A 17,088-nucleotide genomic window follows, 5' to 3' on the forward strand; every position below is an offset into this window, starting at 1 on the left:
ACACACACACACACACACACACACACACACACACACACACACACAATTTTGGTGACCACTAGTGACTCCAGCCTATAATCTTAACTATTCAGGAGGGACTGGGATCTAAAGAATCATGGTTCAAGGACAACTCAGACAGAAAAGTTCACTGGATTTCACCTCTAAAATAACCAGCAAAAAGTAGAGCTGGAAGTATGCCTCAAGGAGCAGATTGCCAGCTGAGCAAGCAATCAGAATTTGAGACCAATTTGTACTAACCCCAGAACAAAGAGGTGAGAAAGGTGAGGAGAGGAGAGGAGGGGAAAGGAATGGAGGGGCGGGAAAGGAGGGGAGAGGAGGAGAGGGGAGGGGAGAAGAGAGGAGAAGAGGGGACTGGAGGGGAGGGGAGAGGAGAAAAGAGAAGAGGTGGAAGAGAGCAATGTGGGGGGAGAGGGAAAGGAAGGAGGGAAGAAAGAGGAAGGAAGAAAGAAAAAGAAAAAGTATTGACATAGAATAGAATAGCAGTTCTTCCCATAATCCTTCTCAAATTTCAACTTCCACTCTCCACTTGGTAGTTATATTACCTAAATGTCTCTAAATCTCATAGCTTACTTATAGTTGTTTTAGGTAAGGTTATTACATAAATGAATTACTATAATTATGCTAAATAGTTGCATCTACCATCCAGATTCATAGGCTGAAATGCTAACCCATTAGTAAAATATTCAACTGAAAGATTTCTTTTGGCTGGGACAGTTTCTGAGGTTCCTGTCCATAACCTTGATTTGGTGTGGGGTGGGGTGTCTGTGGAAAGGTAGTATAGAATGATGGGGAGCAGGGCAATACCTGGGAAGCAGAGAGAGGAAGGGGTGGAGATCTCAATATCCTAACTTCCTTTCCTTAGGGCTGACTTGGTCAAGGAGCCAGCATGTCCCAAGAATGGTATAAGCTTAGCCCTTTAGAGCATATTGGTCTGAACTGTAGCACCCATTGTGTGGGCTTGAGGAGAGGAGGTCTTTGGGTAGAAATAATAAGGCTTCAAGTTGAGCTTTCATGAATATCAGTTCCCTTGTGTAAGGAACTCGAAAGAGCTCTTTGGTCCCTGTACTGTGTGAGGAAATGAATGAGTGAGGATAGGCTCTCACCAGATAGGATAGGCTGGGGTGACACTTTCACATTGTACTTACATTCTACTGATCTGTGAGAAAAAATAGTTTTCTCTGTCTTTGGTATACGAAGTGACACTAAGACCTGAAGTATCTGTTCTGCTGCATCTAGCTTCTTTTTATACAGATCATCTTTAAATCACGCATGCTGCTGGGTGTTTCTATGGACTGTTTGCACTGCTGTGTGAACATACGATATATCTTTTCCATTATGGTGGGTATTTGATTGTTTTTGACTGGACTCAATTTGCAAGGTTTTACTGTGACTATTATTTATATCTATTCTGCTTCACGCAATGTATATTTATTTGCACTATAAAATCGAGAAGTGTTTTGCTCCAGATTTAATCAACATTTTGTTTAGCAATACGGCATCTAGTTCTCTTCTCTGTCTGGCTTTTGTATAAGAATTTTAATTAGTTCTTTTCTTTACCAGCCAATATTTGATTTATATAACATCTTAATGCTTGCTCACCTGAAGGGTTTGCACCATTATCACTGTTTTGAAATGTATTACAACTTTTAAGTATGCACTTCCCTACAATTAAGAGATTACAGAGACTTCCTCACCTTTGTGGGCATTTTCAGTATTTTTGTTATTACTATTTCAGTGCTGGGGTTTGAACTTAGGGCTTGCTCTTACACCACTTATTTTCCTGTTGCTCTTGAGCCACTACTACAGCCAGACTAATAGGATTTTTTCCCCTTTATTTCAAATGCCTTTGCAGACTTTGAGCTATTTGTTTTTAAAGTACATTTTCTTTCCTTATTAGATTTAACAGTGTTTCTACATTTTAGTTCAAGTTTGTTGCTGGCAATGTATTGAAAACAGATTTTTCATAAACTGTGTCTTTCCTTTTCTTCCACTTAAGGTCACTGCTTAATGATTAAAAAAAATTAAGATAAGAAAATGTACCAGCTTTTCCCTGCTGATTAATATTTCTGTGCTTTAACACTATTTCTTACCTGAAGATTATTTTAAAAACATTCTACATTATGTTCTAATGGCTTTACTACTTTGATTTTTATCTTCAGGGGTGCTATCAATATGGATGCATTTCTTTTTCTTTCTTTCTTTTTTTTTGGTGTATGGTAGGAGTTAGCTTTTATTGTTATATGGATAACCTTCTCTTCCAGCATTATTTTCTAAAAGACACTTACAGTACTGTTTATTGCAATAAAACCAATATCTGGAGGCATGTCTGTTTCTATACACATGCAAGTGGCTTATCTGTGTCTGCAGCTGACTGTATTTTCATTTCTGCAGCATTATGCTCAGTTTTGGCACCAAGTAGAAGGTTCTTCTAGAGTTTCTGTGCTATTTTTCAGTCCATATATATATGTGTGTGTGTGTGTGTATATATGTTTATTTACATATAAAAAATCCAAGAATATGATTTGCATATTTTTAATGTTAAATGCTTTCATTCTACTATGATTTGTGTCTGAGAGTATCTTAAAAGGGATCACAGGAACACTTACAAGCAATATTTTCTAAAATAATTTAGCTTGTTAATTTCCATTCTGTGAAACAGACCACTTTTGATGATAGAATGTTCTCAGACATTAGGAAATTATAAAACACTGATTTTTCTCTTCTGAAAAATAGAATATGGTTTATTAGTAGCCCCTCACACATTTCTTTGATCATTTCTTACAGTATAATTTTACAGTTTTCTTTGTAGAGTATTAATTATCTTTTACATTCCTCTGTGCATAATGATTTATCTCTAGGTTCTTTTGAAATCTTGAAATATTTAAACAAAATAATAACATCTTTGTATCTCCCTTTTGATCGTTAGTATATCTTTAGCTTCTTATCTTATTCAATAATATGCTGAAGAAAACTGGACATAGAAGCTTTATCTTCCCAAAGAGTTTTAGATCTCTATTCAAACACCTCAAACTAAAACAGTATTGTATGACTATTATTTTATAGGAGTGAATCTAGAAAATAATATCGATTATACTGACACTAATTTAAAGCTGAAATGGAAGTGATTGGGTCATTCTATATCACTCTCTCCCACCCCCACCTCATTCTGAAGTGTCCCTTAAGGTAATGAATGAGGAAAGACAGTAGGACTCAGAATGCAGGTCACAGCACAACCCAGGTCTTTTCCTTTCTCACACACTCACATACCCCCTTGTCATTCCTGAGACTTTTTTGATTTGCAAAATCAACAAGAAGAGAGGTGACCTAGTTGGAGTAAGAAAAGGCAGGAAGAAAGATCAGAGAACAGTTCTAAAGCATTTCTCCTTCTCTCCAGGTACTCCAGGGACAAAGATGCTTGTCCTAGCTGAAACTGGCTAATGTTCAAAAGAAGAACGAGGAAAGAGGTAGAAACTTCTGTTCTCAAATAGACTGATATGTCTAGTTGGACTTCTTAGTGTATTCTTTATTAGTCAGCTAATTGCTCATTGAGATAACAAGACCTCAGCATCCATTCTCTGCCTCTAGCTGCTGACCCATTCTATGTCTGATGCTTTGGAGAATTTCAAACAGAAACTGTGTTTTTGCAATCTCGTTTTATAATTGTAAGTAATTGTTCCAGGCCCTCACACATCCAATTCCCAGTGCAGACAAATACAAATTTTCCAAATCATCCTAAATATTTATCTGGAGGTGAATTACATGGAGTGTGCATGTATGTGTGTGCACATTTGATTGAATATAAAACCAGTATCTTCATTCAGTTCCTATATTAGACCTAGATTAAAGCTGTGTTGTCACCAGAATACCTCTCAACCCATAAGCTCAGTCAGTATTAAATGATATTCGGGGTCTTGCATCTCAAATTCACTTCCTTGTCAGAGTTCTTTATTTTTGTTAATGGCAACATTCATCTGCTCTTGGGATCATTATCTGAATTTACTTTTTTCATATATTTTTTATTGTAATTAATACAAGGATTACATTACATTCACCAGATAGAAGGTGCATTAATTCACATACATTGATACCCTTTCTCATTTCTTGGTCCCCATTTCCCTCCCCCAACTCCGGCCCCTCATCTTGTTTTCCTCCCTTCCCTATCCGACTTCAAATAACCAAACACCCATATATACAATATACCAGATAGCCAGGTGAAGTACTGTAACAATGTGAGATAACCAAGGGACAGCAAAAGAGATGAGAGATAACATAGTACATAAAGTATAGGTGCTCATATTATGGCTAGAACTCAGGGCCTCAGATTCTTCAGCTTTTTCATTGAAAGCTGTTGTTCTCTCATTTGAGCCATACTTTCACTCCTGGATTTTTGCTGCTTAGTTGGAGATAAGAATCTCTTTGTTCTGTCTGCTAGGGAGCAAATTTGAAGTCAGTATTTACCGAAAGAAAATAAATTTTAGGGCCAGGAGTTTGGCCTAGTGGTAGAGGATATGCCTAGCACGCACGAAGACTCAGGTTTGATTCCTTGGTACCACATACATGAAAGTGGTGCTGTGGCTCAAGTGGTAGACCTCTAGCCTTGAGAAAGTCCACAAACAGTGCTCAGGCCCTGAGTTTAGGCCATATGAGTGGTTAAAAAAAGAGAGAGAAAAAATAAATTTTATCTGAGGTTTACTAAAATCAATTTTATTTGAGATTTACTAAAAATGAAAACCTGTTTTGTGTTTTTGAGACAAGATCTTAGAAGTGGCACTGTGAGGCTGGAGTTGCCATCCTCATATCAGATAAAATAGACTTCAAACTAAAATTAGTGAGAAAAGACAAAGAAGGTTACTACATACTAATAAAGGGATCTTTCCTCCAGGAGGACATAACCATCCTAAATATATACACATCTAACACCAAAGCACCAAACTTCATCAAGCAAACATTACTTTCACTGAAACCATACATAGATTGAAACACAGTGATTGTTGGTAACCTTAACACACCACTCTTACTTATGGACAGATCAACCAGGCAAAAACTCAATAGAGAAAACTTAGAATTAAACAACTGTATAGACCAACTAGATCTAACAGACATCTGCAGATTATTTTACCATCAACAACACAATATATGTTTTTTTCAGTAGCACACGGAACATTTTCCAAAATAGACCATGTTTGAGGGCATAAAACAAACCTGGGAAGATTCAGAAACACCGAAATTATTCCCTGCACTCTCTCAGACCACAAAGGCATCAAATTGGAACTGAACACCCATCTCCACCAATGAACACCCTGTAACTCATGGAGATTGAACAACACATTGTTGAATCACCAATAGGTCGTCAAGGAGATCAGAACAGAAATCCAACAATTTATGAAATTTAACAAAAAGGAGCACACAAAATACCAACTTATTTGGGACACAGCAAAGGCAGTACTCAGAGGAAAATTTATAACTCTGAGTGCCTACAATAACAAATTGGAAAAATCGCAAGCCAACTCCTGGAAGAAGAGCAACAAACCAACCCTAATCCCAGTAGAAGGAAGCAAATTATTAAAATCAAAGCAGAATTAAATTAATTGGAGTCCAAAAAAACTATAGAAAGAATCAACAAAACAAGGAGTTGGTTCTTTGAAAAAAATAATAAAATTGACAGACCTTTATCAAATCTTACCAAAAAAAGAAGGGAGCATACCGAAATAAACAAAATCACAGACGACAAAGTTAATATCACAACAGAAATTACCAAGATCCAGAGCATCATGAGGGAATACTTTTCAATATGCCAATAAATTTGAGATTCTAGAAGAAATGGATGAATTTCTAGCCAATATTAACATACCCACACAGAACCAAGAAGACCTAATCCAACTAAACAGGCCTATTTCAAGCACTGAAATAGAAATGACCTTCCACCTAAGAAAAGCCCAGGGCCAGATGGACTCACAACTGAATTCTATAAGGTCTTCAAAGCAGAGCTCACACCAATACTCCTCAAGTCTTCAATGAAATTGAAAACGAAGGCTCTTTGCCAAACTCATTCCTTGAAGCCACTATAATCCTCATCCTGAAACTGGACAGAGACTCATCCAAGAAAGAGAACTATAGACCCATTTCTTTGATGAATATTGATGCAAAACTTCTCAACAAAATACTGGCCAACCATATACAATAACTCATCAAAAAATTTATACACTATGATCAAACAGGATTTATCACAGGGAGGCAAAGCTGGTTCAACATATGCAAATCAATTAATATAATTCAACACAAGGAAGTGAATTTGAGATTCAGAGTCCAGATGACTTTCTTGTTCAAAGCTTCTGCTCATTTCTTCATTTTTCCTCCATTAATGTAGGGGCATCATTTGCTAACAGAATAACAGTGCCTAGCAGATTGCCTTGCATTAAATCAATCAAAAAATCATTATCCAGAATATATATAAGAACCCCAAATTTGTAGGTGGCTCACAAAAATAATCCTAGCTACTTAGGAAGCTGAGACTCAAGGGATCATGGATGGAGGCTGGCCCATGTAGGAAAGTTTTCAACATCCTCTTCTTAACCTATACCTGGGCACACTGGCACAGCCTTATGATCCCAAGTTCTGGGGAAGATTGGGAGAATTCTGGTTGTAGGTCAGCTATAACAGAAAAGTATGTGAGTCTCCAGTGAAGTGAGCCTGTGATACCAAAAGTGGCAGATGGAAGCTCGAGTGTGTATTTAAGAGGGAAGCAAGTCTATAGCTAATGGAAAACAGACTAAATCACATAGCAAGTATGAGACCTTAAGTTCAAACCTCCTCTAAAAAAACGTATTATAGGCCTCCCTAAAAACCAGAACTCAAAAATAAATTAAATACTGAACGAACAAATAATCCAAGCACTTAAAAGTGAAGAAAGCAACTGAATACGTCACAAATAAGTACAAATGTGGACAAAAAGGTTAAACCATTTTAACCATTAGGGAAATGCAAATCAAATCTACATGAAAAGTCAGACAGGAATTTTGTTAGATTCTAAAGATTTCAGAGGATTCAACAGGGCATCCATGACCCACTGACTCCTCACTCAAATGCCTGGGAGCTTAATCCAAGAAAGATATCTAACATAGGATTGGCTGGTTTCTGGGATGAGTAGGGTTAAATGAAAGCAAGTAGTGCTCATGTAAGAGCCACAGTTCTAAGAGCCCAGAAGTCACTAGGGAATGGAACATAGTACCTAACATACTCATTCTCTTCACATCTTCCTCACTGACAAAGTTGTGTGTACTACAAGACTTTAGTGCTCTCATGCAATTGCCATGATAGATTCTTCCCTCTACATAATGACCTAAGAATTAATGATCTGAGAACATAATGACCTAAGAGCTACAAGGTAAGGGTGGGATGCACAATCCATTCTTTCTTGTGGTAGGGTATTTGCAGAAGTTCTGAGCGGGTACATAAGCTTCCGATCACTGAGGAACACAAAGATTGACAGTGCTAAGAGCAGTCATAGCTTCAGTTCATTTGTTTTTTCTCTCAACTGCTATAATCTTCATTTTTAGTCTGTCCATCTCATTCCGCAAGCAGATTGAATTGCTTCTGTTCAGTAAAAGTTTCCTATGGAAAATGTTATGTGAGATGTGTGCTCTAATCCTTGTGCTCTAATCCATCATCTCTGCAACTCCTGATGTAGCCACTCTGGTCGACTGGCTTTCATCCTTTGCCACTTAGAATTTTAGTTAGTGATATATGTGTCTCATTGTTTTTTCTTCTTCACTGTAGATGCTTGGTGGGCATAACTCATGCAGTCACAAATTCTCAACAACTTCTTTCTGAATTGGATGCCTCACTGTCATTTTCCTTTGAAATGATGCTGTGAACTTCAAACACTAAAATAATTAGAATATTCCTCACACTTCAAAATTACATAGGTATATTACAGGGAGAAAAATTACAGGAAACTCTAAGAGTAATTTAATCATCATAGTTTTACGGTTTAAATCTCTCAAAGCATAACACATAGCATACCATAGTTATCATTATTCTTGTGAAAATGGTAGAGCAGCTATTCACAAGTTAACATTTTTAAACAATGCAGCTAAACCAGAATAAAGAGTCAGTTAAATATGAAGGATGGCATTATTTTCTTTCACAACATGAATATATTGTTTATTGCAATGCCATAGCTCCTTTTGAGACTGATTTTCTTTTTTGTTTTTTCGGTGTGATGGTCCTAGGATCTGGGCACTCTTCCTGAGCTTTGTTGCTTAAGATAGCACTCTACCATTTGAGACACAGCTTCCCTTCTGGCTTTTTGGTAGTCAGTTGGAGATAAGAGTCTCAAAGCCTTGCCTGACTGGTTTCAAACAACGATCCTCAGACCTCAGCTTCCTGAGCAGCTAGGATTACAATCATAAAGCACTGGCACCTGACAAGGCTGATTTTCATTTTTTTTAAATTTTATTATTATAAACAGGTGATGTGCAGAGGGTGTTTTTGGACAGTGTCACCCTTTTCACTCTTTCTCAGTTTTCACCTCCCATCCCCACTCACAAATTACATAGTTCCCTTGCAATATAGTATATGGTTGAGTACCGCTGCTACATTTGTTCGAGCGTTGTCCCTCCAATTCTGTGTCCCCTGTACCCTCCCAGGCAGATGAATGAAAAAACAAGCAAAATGAAAAAAAGAAAAACAACAACAACGTAAAAAACAAAACAAAACTCTTGTTTCTATTTCCTGGAGTTCATTTTGATATTATTTTATATGATCAGATACAAATAGGCAATGTGCTCTTCTCCTAAGAGCATTCTTCTGTGGTCTCAGTGTGTATGCAGGTCTAGAGTCCTGTATAATTTACCAAGTTTCAGTGTATTTTAGATATAGCTTTGCATTATGAAAGAAAATTCTGAGTATGGCTTACCTCAATTAACATGATTTGTCCTAGGTCCATCTATTTCCATTCAAATGATACAATAAATTCTAATAGATGGGTATTGTTATACTACAAAGTGTACTCATTCATTTATTCATTGGTTGATTGATTTAATGCAACGCAATCTGCTAGGCACCATTATTCTGTTAGCAAATGATGCCCCAGCATTTTTGAAGGAAAAGTGAAGAAATGAGCAGAAGTTTGAATAAGAAAGTCATCTGGACTCTTCTTCACCTCACACATGGAAGTCTGCTGGACTCAGCATCTGAATCCATTCTGTAAACTGACAGTGAGGCCTATGCATATATCTTTCATTTTATGGGGACTACGTGTTCATTCAAGTTCTATGCCAATTTTAATATCACAAACTTTTCTTCTTCCATATTGTGGTGAAGAACTTGAAGGACAGGAGTCATCTGCGGTGTTTGAAGGAAGATGTCCAAGGAGTTGAACAGGATGGAAGAGGAGGTTCCATGTCAGAGCCTAGGATGAGCCTGTTGTTCCCTTGTGAGGGGATGATGCGTTTCGAATATGCTGTTGGGAGAGGAGGAAAGGCCCTCAGGAAGGATCAGTCTGAAGGTCAATCTGGAGGACCCTGGAGTAATGAGTATCCTGGACAGTGCGGAATGGGCGGGTCTGGGAGTCACTCAGGCCTATGCTGGGACGATGGTGGGCTACATGTAAGGATTCGAGTCTTTGTGAGTAGATATGCTATAGATCCAGGGGAATATGGGGCAAAGGTCATGATCTCACTGATAAAGTCCTATTGGAGAGGTATAAAATAACTCAGACAGGGGATAAGAAGGGCCAGGTCTATGGGCCTTGTGAATGGAGGTGGTGATAGGAAAGGTGAAAGGGTAAGAGGTAGAGAAGCAATGGTGGAGGCAGTCAGTCCACCCATAACTTGCTTGGGGACTGGGATAAAATGAATGGGCCAAGTGCCAAGCACCTAGTGCCTTATTAAAATGCTCATGGAGCTCATCATGGTTCTTTTTTCCCCTTTAGGTATTAACACAGATAGCACCCTGGCAGGACACCTAGGAACAGATTGGTACCACTGTTCTAAAAATTGGTGTAGCTGGGTATTTATGCACTGAGAATTCTTTTAAATATGGCTTCTGATTTTCCTTTAGTGTTTTCTACCAGACAGGGTCATGTAGCTTCCTCTTCCTGCAGGTATAGTTATCCAAGTCTCTCTCTCTCCCTCCCTCCCTCACTCCCCTCTCTGTCTCTCCCCCTCCCTCCCTCCCTCCCTCCCCCCCCTCTCTCTCTGCTTCTAGCTCTAGAGACTTCCTTTCATAATTTTCCAGATACCTTCCACCTTCCACAACTGAAGGGCTTAACTTGCTATTCTCATTCCGCTTCCTCTTTTCAGTCCTAACTTTTAAGCTTCAATGTTGTTTAAAAGGTATCTTCAAAATATAGAATTGAATGAAAGGAGAAAAAGAGATGCTGGTTTCTATTTCCTAAGAAAACCTCACGGCTATAGTTCAGGAGTTGGTTCTTAAATGTCTTTGGAATCTGACAGTGCAGAAATTATTTTCTTCAGGTTTCTACAGCTTTAATATGTCTGTAATCCTCAAAGGTTATCCCAGGAAGAAGCAGAAAGACACAAATAGATTTTTATCACTTAATTGAGGGGAGACCTCCGGTGCAAATTTACAGACAGCTATATATGTCTTCATAGACATAAATTTGTCTAAATTTTCTATGAATCTCACATGATTGACAAATGCAAATTGTGTACGATAATTCTGATGAAGGCATAGTTATAGTCTCACAAGAAAAAGGGAGAAAAATATCCATTGATTCCTGCAGTGCAGCAGATCAAATGACTGCTTTTCTTTCTCATATAGAGCAGAGACTAATTATCGTAATCAGATACTGCTAAGGTTTTGTTTCTACTAGACCTTGTTTACAATCTACAGAAGACTCTATAGCATTTAACTTGTAATGAAAAATGTTGGAAGAATCATTTAGCTTTGCAGAACTTTGGTAGGATTGGCAGAGTGAAATAGAAACAGAAGGTTCTTCTGAACCTAGGAAACTAGATGAAGTAACAGACTGACCTTCCCACAAAGAAGCAAAATAAATGAAACTATGGTTTGAAGATCCTGGGTATCACGCAATAATGGATAATGATTCCTGAGAGACAGAAAACAAATGAGGGAAATCTTGTTCTTATACTCACTTGGAGAGTTTTATTTTTTATTTACTAGGTTTTCTGCATTTTTAAGTCATAAAAAAAGAAAAAAATCACACAAGACTATTCAACAAACCTGTGTCACAAAGTCTAAACTTTCCAAGAAACTTTACCTCAAAAATTGAAACTTGAAAAATAATTATAGAAAGAGATAGATATCTAAAATCCAATTTGGCAACATCCATCAGGCATCCATGAGAAGCTTATAAGTCAGGAAAAGAAGCAGAGAAATATGGTTCACAACAGAAAGAACAGAACTAAAAGCAGAATTGCCAGAGGAGGATTATAAATTATTCTATGTGTTCCAATGATGGAATAAAATATAGACAATAAACCAGACAGGATTAAAATCTGAATAGATATTTCAAAACATGTTTTAGTAAGCTTGACACCACAGCAAGGGTAAGGATATATACCTGTATAGTACAGAATTCTCGGCCTTTACACACAATGAAACCAAACGAGGACACTCAGGAAAGGAACAGAAAGACACAATACCTATGAGCATCTGATCATACAAAATAATATCTATCAAAATGAATGCCAGGAAATGGAAACAAGAGTTTTTTTCCTTTTTTCTGTTTCTGTTTTCTTGGATTTTTGTCTTGTTTGTCTATATGTCTTTGGGAGGGTAAGGGGAAGTGAAGAAATGGAGGAACAAAGGGAGAATAAGTACCACAGTGGAACTCACTACATATTACTTTGAAAATGGACTTACGTGTAGAATGGTAGAGAAAAACCACCAGAGAGACAGAGGGAAGGGATGACATGGTCTACCAGGAAATGTATTCTTTACCTGTCTTATGTGACTGTAACCCCTCTGCTTTTAGCATTTTCAAATAAAAATAATATAAACTATGTATACTCTGATGTTCTAAAATAAGCACTGAATTGAAAAGGTATCACAATAAACAAGACAATAAAAAGATAAAGCAGAATAAGAGAGGAAAAAGACTAAATAACAGTTGCCAGAAGTAGAAAATAAGTAGCAAGTTGGTAGATTCAATCCTAATTATATCAGTAATCATATTAAGTGTAAATAGACTACATAGTGCTTCAAAATACATTAGTATTTACAGTAAAAGATTGAAAAAAATTATACCATGACATACCATGCTAGCAGTGGGGTAAATGCTAGCAGTGGAATAGTTACATAGCATCATACAAAGAGAATTTTTTAGTAAAAAGTATCAAGAAATGAAGCCACCTATCTTGTAATGATGGTGAGATTAATTAAGAATTAATCAACAATATGTCTCAATGATTATATAAATAATAACTTCCAAAATACAGAAAACAAAATAGATAGATGTGAAAATAAAATATAGGTAAGAATTAACTAAAATTAAGTTGATAGACCTAAATGTAAAACGAAAGTATAAAACATTTTCAATAAATTATAGAATAAAACTGGGTGAGGCAATGCCTTTAAAAAATAGAAATAATGCTAGAAAAGCAAAATGCATATGAAAAATATTCACTGATATTAGTTTCTCCAAAGTAAAACTGCTTTTTTTGAGGAGGGGATAGGTAGGAGGAATACTGGTTCTGAGGATTGAATTCAGGGCTTGGGCCATGTCCCTAAGTTTTCATTGTTCAAGGCTGATAGTTTTCCACTTGAGCCACAGGTCCACTTCCAGTATTTTGAAGTAGTTACTTAAATAGAGTAGCCTCTCAGACTTTCCTGCTCCAACTGGCTTTGAACCATGATTCTCACATCTCAGCCCTCTGATTACCTAGGATGAAACTTATTATCTACCAATGTCCAGCATCCAAAATTAAAACATTTTATCATAGAAAGACAAGAGAATGAAAGAAAGTCATAGACTTATGAAACATATAAATCATATACCTAATTTTAAAACATTTACTCTAAGTATAGAGCTTTCAAAATTAAATAACAAGGAAAACCTCAATATAACTGGTAAATTTGGGGGCCAAGAGCATGGCCTAGTATTAGAGTGTTTGCCTAGGAAGTGATGTTGTGGCTCAAGTGATAGAGTGTTAGTTAGCCTTGAGAATACCCAAGGACAGTGCTAAGACCCTGAGTTCAAGCCCCAGGACTGACAAAAAAAAAACACTATGGAAAGCAGTATGGCAGTTCCTCAAAAGACTAAACATAGAACTTGAATATGACCCAGCAATTCCACTACTTGGCATTTATCCAACCGTCCAGAGACAAGGACATACTAAATCCACTAGCACAATGATGTTCATTTCAGCACTATTTACCATAGCAAAGCTATGGAACCAACCCAGATGCCCCTCAGTTGATGAGTGGATCAACAAGATGTGGTATTTGTACACAATGGAATTCTATGCTGCTGTCAGAAAGAATGACATCGCCCCATTTGTTAGGATATGGAAAGACTTAGAAAAAATCATATTAAGTGAAGTAAGCCAGACTCAAAGGAACATAGGCTCAATGATTTCCCTCATTTGTCATAATCAGTAGAAACCTTGGGCTCTCACAGCAGAGATTCGAAATAGAGCAAAACCTAGATACATAAGGCCATATAGTATAACGCTAAATGAAAGGACCTCTAGGATATAGAAACATAAACCATATAATGAATGATTGTTGTCCTTAATGTACTATGTTATCTCTCATCTCTTTTGCTGTCCCTGGTTATCTCATATTGTTACAGTATCTCACCTTGTTATCTGATATATTGGATATATTTGTATTTTGGTTATTTGAAATTGGATAGGGAAAGGGGGGAAAACAAGATGAGGGGTGAGTGTGGGGGGGAGGGAAATGGGGACCAAGATATGTGAAAGGGTATCAATGTATGTGAAGTAATGCACCTTCTATCTGGTGAATATAATGTAACCTTTCTATTAATTACAATAAAAATATAAGGAAAAAAATCCTCAGTAAATCTCATAGCTGTGTTTCATACACACAAAAAAATCTGGTAAATGTTTGACTATGCACCTCATCAAGGTTCATACTGGGATTGAGTAAGTGCATATAAAACAATTAACATTAATCATTTGATAAATGGATATTTAAATCACAATGGGCTAGCACTATGCATTTTATTAGGCTGTCTAAAATGTATCCAAGAGGGAAAGTAACATAATCATACTAGCTATAAATGGCACTGGGGATTTTATCATTGTTCTTTGAGTGTTTATCGTTCTATGTTTTGCAAAGTTTAAGTGGCAAACCTATTTAATATATCTATTTAATACTTTTTTATTTAATAACTGGACTTTTCACATACTTTACTGTTTTATGATTTTATTTGATATAGAATTTTTGCTATAGTGTGATACATTTTCCTATCTTTATGAATACAAATGAATTCACCAGTTATTTATTCCTAGCCAAGTTAATAAATCCCATGGGTCTCAGAGCTGGGCACTTTGTTCTTCACTACTTCTTAATGAAGTGAGAAAAATGTGTTTATTCTTTTAAATCCAATTGTATTTTTATTGACTTCAATTTAATAAAAATTATTGGCACCCACTGTGTTCTGGAAAGCCTTAGCTCCATTATTATACCACAAGCTAACAAAGCATGAGCTTCACAGACTGATAGCACAAGATGATACTGTTTTTCTTTGTTTGTAAAGCCAAGACACAATATTCCTGCCTTAAACATGTTTTCCCATGGAGGAGAATGTAGGGTAATTGATAGGAGGCTTTATGGTCAGAAGGCTGGCTGAGAAAACTATTTCTCATGGGGTTATTCTGCTTCTCTAGCTACTCCTGCTTCATTACACAGAAAATTCTTAATTTCCCCAGTTACAAAGGAAAAAGCAACTATTTCTTTTGTGAAAACAGGAATGACTAGACCAATTCAATGACTAGACTAATGAGTTCATTTAGTTTCCTACCTAGATCTATTGCTAGATCTAGCAACAAAAAAGTATAGCTTTAATTTTGTCTACTTATGTAACCCTAAACATCAGAAACAACCAGTTCATACACATTGCCAGGACAGCAAATTGTCTTCCTCATATTGTTTTAGAAATACTTCCTGGCATAGAAAAGCACATGGAAGTGACTTTAAGTTGAATTTAAATGAATGTTTTTAAGTATCATTGTAAAGACAAAGAGAATACAGTTAAATAAAAAGAGAACATAATTAAGGTATCAACTCAATTAAATTCTTGAATACTTTTCTACAATGTTAACTTACCAATCAGATAAACTATTTTGTCCACCTGGATATTCTGTTGTAATAGATATTTGGTAGGTATTTTTCTCTTCTTTAAGAACCTCTGCTGTCTAAAAAAATGTTATACCCAATAAATGATCTTAGGACTAAGAAAATTAGGATAGATTATATATCTAGTTATATTCAAACATAGATGTGTCCTTCCTTCCCTCCCTCCCTCCCTTCCTTTCTCTCTCCCTCCCTCCATTCTCTCCTTCTTTCCTTTCTTCCTTCCTTCCTTCCTTCCTTCCTTCCTTCCTTCCTTCCTTCCTTTCCTTCATATTACTAGCTTTGAAACTGAACTCAAGGCATATGGCTTATTATCCTTATAGGACGCTCCAACCCTGCTTTGCACTTGTTATTGGAAGGATAGGGTGGTGAGTCTGGGCCCGTGCCTGAAATATTGCCTGTCATCACTGGGATCACAGGCATGCATCTCTTTCCCCTGTTTAGCTCTGTGGACATAGATTGTAGTAAAGCTCCTTTCCCAGGCGATCCTGGCACCAAAAGCCTTGCAACCTCAGCCTCCCACATGGCTTATGCCCTGACATGGGCTAAAAAGAAGTCTCGTGAGCTCTTCTGCCTGGGTAGACCTCTCAATCCTCCCATCTTCAGCTTTCTAAGAAAGTATAAGTAACCAATGTCTGCCATAATCTTTCTGTCTTTTGATTCATCTGTAAGGAAAGGCACAGGGAAAAGTAGGATACACATCATTACTAACTCCATTTATAGTCATTGAGGACCAAGTATTAAAATCATTCTTGAACTCGCACACTGCTTCAGAAAGCAGTTTAGCTCTATATTGAATTTTTTGGGTTTTAATGCAAGCTTACTCTATGTCAGGCAGTATTATAAATGCTTACCTGGACTAATTCATTTAATTATGGGTTGTATCATAACCAAAGGAATGTTGTACATATATGCAAAATAAGACCACAAAAATTCAAGTGCAGTAAACAGTGGAGCCTGAGAGTAAGAAATCATTGTTTTTCTGCTCTCTGCTGCTATGCTTTCCAGTTCTCAGCAGTCTACTTCAACACAGCTATCATGGCTTAGTTCTGAAAATGTGCCTCGTATATTTTATAGGGACAAGCATCCTCTGCTCTTTGGAGATTTTCATTTTTTCTTCCTTCACAGCTTCATTCCCAGCACCAAGCCCAGTGTGGCATAAAATGCACTGTGAGTATTGATTGAATAAATGAACACTGCTCTCTCCCCAGCCAGAGTAACTACACTGTCTAAAATACACCTTGAAACCCTTCCTTCTCCTATACCACATCTGTCTTCATTTTGTAACATGTACATTGAAGGTTATCTTGGCAGTGTCTTATTTGGTTAACTGGCTAATGTTCTATGTGAGTCTCTCATGGGTTTGTTGTTTGTTTTGCTTATTTGGTTTCCATGGGTGAGTCTGACCATGGGCAATCATTGATTGTAGGGCCAGTAATGATCATTTGTATGAGCTAACTTCATTCATGTAAAAGAAACAGCCTGAAGTGAAAGTGGTCAATCGCCACACTAGGGAAAGCTATGACTGACCAAGGGACAGATGCTCTTGAGCATAATTAGCTGAAATTTGCAGTGACCCACATTGCTATTTAACTAAGAGAAGTGTCATAAAATAAGGCAATATTGGATTCTTTTGAGCAGGATTTCATGGTGACTCATTAAACAGACCTAAACAGTGACACATAAAGAAGAAAGAGCAGTCATTGTTTGTAGCTAAGTACACAGAAGAATCGAAATAAATCAAAACCATTGACCATT

The 17,088-nt window shown here is 36.9% G+C and overlaps 1 long non-coding RNA gene across 1 annotated transcript in view; it reads right to left on the reverse strand.

Moving 5' to 3' along the window:
• LOC150049894 (uncharacterized) overlaps positions 1 to 17,088 on the reverse strand; it is a 41,656-nt gene that overhangs the window by 15,580 nt on the left and 8,988 nt on the right. The window contains exons 2-3 of the long non-coding RNA XR_016538900.1: positions 15,854 to 15,995; positions 15,304 to 15,328 (exon numbers count right to left, since the gene is read on the reverse strand). This is a non-coding gene — a long non-coding RNA (uncharacterized LOC150049894). The remainder of the gene's footprint in view (positions 1 to 15,303; positions 15,329 to 15,853; positions 15,996 to 17,088) is intronic.

Source organism: Megascapheus bottae, chromosome 19, assembly GCF_031878675.1.
Source record: "Megascapheus bottae isolate mThoBot1 chromosome 19, mThoBot2.hap1, whole genome shotgun sequence".
NCBI lineage: Eukaryota > Metazoa > Chordata > Mammalia > Rodentia > Geomyidae > Megascapheus > Megascapheus bottae.